Below are 5,268 nucleotides of genomic sequence, written 5' to 3'. Positions count from 1 at the left end.
TTGATGCATAAAGTATTTTCAACTGGCAGATGCTAAACCGGCCTTTGGATTAATGTTCTTGACCTTGGCGGGTAGAGGATTCCGGGTCATCTTGCACCAGTTCATCTCCTTCCTCTTCACCCGTTGGCTGGAAGTCAGAGCTGGCCCAATTGATCCCAATCAAAGATTTGAATACAAAATCGTCATAAATAAGTGTTGAAGGGTCAATATCAGGGGCAAAAGTGTGCTTATGAATTGGAGGAATAAGGTCCTGGGATTCATGAACCGGCGCCTTAACCTTCTTGTTATCAGCATCATAAACAACCTGATAATGGGACAAGTCAGTGTCTTCAGCTATTTTTTTTGCTAAAGGGCGCATTTCTCTTGCTATTGCAGCAAAGTCATTAGCACTAAAGGGAGAACCGTCCTCCTTTACACTAGGACAACCATTGGCCAAATCTTCTGGGTCCAGATCTGCTTGCCACGCCTTGGCCCGGGTTAGCGCGGTGATTGCACCGGCTCTAGCGGTTGATCGCTTTAGATCCTCAACCCTTTGAGGTAGCACAGACAGCTTTTCCAGCATGTCTTTGATGAGGGTTGGTGGTTGTTTTTTATGCGAAGCAGCAGAGATAGCTCACTACATGCCAGTGTACAGTTGCTCTATAAAATTATAGGCGGCTTTCAGCTTCATGCACATGTCTGAGGCAAGATGGGCGATTCTGGAGCCTGCATTACCAAGTAAATCTATAAGTCGGATGAATGATTATTACAAGGCATTGGTGGTAACAAATTTAGATAATGTTACTTACCGAAGATGGCAGCTGTCATGGTATTTATTTGAGCCGGAAAGCTCTTCAGCCATCGGCTAAAGGGACGCTTCTGCTTCCTCTGCTCTCAAAGTTGTTTTCTCAGTCTCCCAACCTGCCTGGTCAGCCTTGAAGTCCTTTTTCAACTTCTCCATCTGTGCCAAGGCGATGGTCAATTCCGCTTTGGCCTTGGAAGTTTTAGATTGTTGAGACTTGATATTTTCTTGAAGATTGGCGACTTGGGATTCTTTCACATTGAGTTCAGCCTGCAGTATGCAAACAACAGCCTATGTTACAGTAATCTTATTTAAAAGTCCCAAGCACAATACATGTATTTCACTTGGCCCTTGGGGGCTAATGCACATTGCTCTTTTTTGAAGACAATTCTATGATGACCCGGCTACATTATTGTGACTATAGCCGATTCATGGGGGCTATATACTTGGATTTTATTGACAACTATGGTAATGAGACCCAGCTGATCTGACAGATTAAGCCGGCCCTTGGGGGCTCCAGGTGCAAAATTGAATCATTACTATTTCAAGTCCCGGCTTATCTTGAAAGTTTAAGCCGGTCCTTGGGGGCTACTTGATTTGATCTACAAGGCTATCTAAAGTCTACAGTACATTCAATTCTATCATATCCAGTAGACTTGGCGGCTGATAGAAGTATATTTATATGAAGAAGGCTAGAGTTTACCTTGAAACATTCCTTCATGAGATTCACTAAGCCGACTTCGAAGTCACGGCTTGTGTGCAGGCGGTTCAGATACCCAGAGTGGATCTCTTGAGCGCTATAGTGAGCATAGCTCTCTAAGTTTACTGACCACTTGCCTTTGTCAGCAACATATATTTCTTCTTTGGCGCTGTGTTTTGACAAGACAGTGGGTTGGACTGGTGCTGTATAAACAAGCCCAGTAATGATAACAACATCAGCCTTTGCTTCAGTAGGCTTGATGGGACTTGGCGGCTTGGTGGTGGCTGGGTCAACGTCCATATGATCTATGGTGACGTTGTGCTCTTCTGGTGACAGTTCATCAATTGTGGCCTCAGTGGCATGGTCGCATCAATCTGCCAAGCTTTCATTCAATAAAGCCTTGGTCGCATCATTGATTTCTTCATCAGTTAATTGGATCTTGCACTGGCGTTGTGGATCTCTTAAGTCATAGGTGTACTCGCACATTAAGCCGGGCGGCGGCTCAAGGGCAGAATTCTCCATGCAATCCAGCACCGAACAAGGTCAATGCTGGTTAAGCCGTTAGCCATGAAGGCTCTGATTTTTGAAAAAATGGGCACATATTTGGCATGTTCCTTTGTGTTGATCCGCTCTGGGAGTCGATGTGTGTTGCTAAGCCAGTGTTCACAGTAACCCGGCAGGGGATTTTCACCCTTTGGAGATGTATCTTGGCAATAAAACCAAGTCTGGTTCCAGTCCTTAGGATGACTGTGCGGCTTGGCATATGGGAACGTGGCTTCTTTCCGCTTCTGAATTGAAACTCTGCCTAGCTCCAAGCTGGGCCCGTCTGTGAATTCAGTCTGCCGGTTCAAGTAATAGAATTCCCTGAACAGTTCCACAGTGGGTTCTTGTTGAAGATAAGCTTCGCAAAAAACCTGGAAGTTGCAGATGTTGGAGACAGAATTGGGCCCAATATCTTGAGGATGAAGCTGGAAAAAGTGTAGCACGTCTCGGAAGAATTTTGAACCAGGCGGGGTAAACCCCCGGACCATATGATCAGTAAAAATGATTACTTCGCCTTCCTTGGGCTCAGGAGGATTTTCAGCGCCTGTGACCCTCTGTCGGCGTTCTGGGAATGGGGGTACCCAGACTTGCCTGCCTGTGGCCTGCGGCGTGGCTCAAGGGGTGGCCCAGTACGGCCCATCTTCATCAACACAAGCTCAAGACCCTCGCGAGGGGCCAAGCCTCGCGAGGCGGACGACAGGAAGCTTCCTCAGGCACGGCCTCATCAGGCTGGCTCGCAAGGAGGCGGAGAGATCAAGGCAGGATACCTCACGAGGTGCCCATGACGCAAGCCATGACGACCAAAGCTAGGCGGGCGCCAGGCGGGCGCCGGCTTGCGCAAAGTCCTTGTTTCCTCTTTGGTGCAAAGGGAGAAAGCGCATGCAAGAGTATCAAGCAAAGGCAACCATTTCGGTGCAACAAGACCAAGACCAGCAGAACGACAGGATGGAGGTCATCGTGGAGCCCAAGCCGGCGTCACCGCCAGAGTCTTTGGCAGGCGAGGACCGACTTTAGTCAGGATAAGTGTACTAGATGTTCCCCTTCAAAATGGCCAATTGTTGGCGCCCTCCCCGCTCAATATTTGGGAAGAGGCCCAAGGCCTCGCTCTATAAATAGGACTAGCCACTCTCAAGGCAGGGCATCGAGCAGTTGAACCCTAGCCAGAACCACCAACGCAAGAACACCCCTCGCGAGGCAGTTCTTCCTTGTATTGTTCATCATCAACCCCTGGGGCAATCCACCACGCCACAAACTAGAGTAGGGTATTACACCACAATGGTGGACCGAACTAGTATAAACCTCGTGTCCCTTGTGTTGTTCTTCGGGTAGTTTAGATCCTTGCGAGGCGGCGAGACATAGGTAGGTAGGAGGTGCGATCTCCGCATGCACCCCAAAGTTCGAACCTAGAGGGTTTGCCGGAACCCAAAATCCGACATCTGGCGCGCCAGGTAGGGGTGCACCGGAATCCGCCTTCCGCCGCCCTGTCAGACGCTCGTCCCTCGCATCCATGTCAGACGCTCGTCGAGCCCGCGCCGAGCACCGGGCCGCCCTCGCCACTCGCGTCGCCCAGACAGCCCCCGTCGGCGGGTGCCGCCGTTGTTCCATGTCGCCTGCCGTCAACGCCACCACCGGCCCGGCGGGGAACAAGCAGCAGGCGTCGTCTCTACATCCTTCGATGTGGCGAGAAGGCCGCACCGCCACCCAGTCGCTGACTCCAACCGGTTCCTCGTGCCACGCCCGTCGCGCTCCTGCGGACGCGCACGCCGCGCTGCTCCTGGCGCGGGAACTCCTACACTACCGTCCCGTCGACGACCTCTACGACGAGTGGCTCGCCTGCATCACCGAGCTCATCAGCGCCGCTGGGGGCTCCCCTGCTCCATCCCTCTCGCTGCATCGCGCCCCGCCTTGCGCGGGCGAGGAAGCTCCGGGGGCGCCTCAGTCGCATCTCCCTTAAGAAGGCGCCTTGGCCCCAAGGCGCGTGGCCCCTGGACGGAACCCGCTCCGTCCGGCACCAGAGCAGCAAGAGAAGAGCTGCCAAGAGATCGCTCGTCCCCAAGAAGCTTCCCGGGCGCTCCCCGTGCCGTCCCATCACGACCGCGCTCCTGCTCCAGCGCGCCAAGACCCCGCGCTGCTCCTGGCGGCAGCGCACGGAGACTTCCAAGATCAAGCCCTCCGTCACCTGAGGCCTCCCGTGGCCACTACAGGCTGCCGCACCTTCGCCGCCGAGTTGCGCGGCGTGGCCTGGCCGGGCAAGTTCAAGCCAGATTTGCCCCCACGCTATGACGGCACGGCTGACCCTGCGGAGTTCCTCCAGCTCTATGAGCTGGGCATCGAAGCCAACAACGAGGATGAGAAGGTCATGGCGAACTAGTTCCCCATGGAGCTCAAGGACGGTGCCCGCACCTGGCTCCTGAACCTGGCTCCTAGCACGATTTCCTCCTGGGACAAGATGCGCACCTGATTCATCGCCAATTTCCAAGGCACATGCGACCGGCCCACAGCCATGAGCGACTTGCGCCACATCAAGCAGCAGCCAGGAGAGACCCTGCAGAAGTTCATCCAGCGTTTCAACAACGCTCGCCTCAAGATCCCCAGGGTGTCTGAGGAGGCCATCATCTCAGCCTTCTCCGACGGTGTGCATGACGTCAAGATGAAAGAAGAGCTTGCGAACCATGAAGACCTGTGCACCTCCCTTGAGCTGTTCAACTTGGCAACCAAGTGCGCTAGGGCTGAGGAAGGACGCCTTTCTCTCCTCGAGCTGCCAGCTGCCGACCCAGAAGAGAAGAAGCCCAAGGTCAAGGACGTGAATCGCAAGGGCGCGGACGTGCCTGCAGCAGAACCGGACACCAAGCAGGGAAGGGATCAGCCTGAGTCGTCCAAAGGTAGCCGGTATTGCGTGTACCACGACCTCCACACCCACAACACCAACGAGTGCCAAGAGCTCCGGGCCGTGCGGGACGTGCGCGCCGGCCGACGCCCCGAGCGCAACGACCGGGGCTATCACCAAGGAGGAGGAAGAGGTGGAGGACGATGGGAAGACCGTGGCCCTCGCCAAGGGTGGTGCGACGACCTCGCGAGGACCGCTGGCAGGATCAGCCTCGCGAGGGAGGCTGGAGGGATCAGCCTCGCGAGGATCGTCCGCAAGGTAACGCGGGCCTCCCTCCTCTGCCACCACAGCCAAGGAGGAACAAAGACCATCATCAGGACGAGGGGGATGGGGGCTACCAGGAGCCGCACGCAATCG

This window comes from Triticum aestivum, chromosome 3B (assembly GCF_018294505.1).
Source record: "Triticum aestivum cultivar Chinese Spring chromosome 3B, IWGSC CS RefSeq v2.1, whole genome shotgun sequence".
Taxonomy (NCBI): Eukaryota; Viridiplantae; Streptophyta; class Magnoliopsida; order Poales; family Poaceae; genus Triticum; species Triticum aestivum.
The sequence above is the reverse complement of the archived record's forward strand: the minus strand, read 5'-3'. Positions refer to the sequence as shown.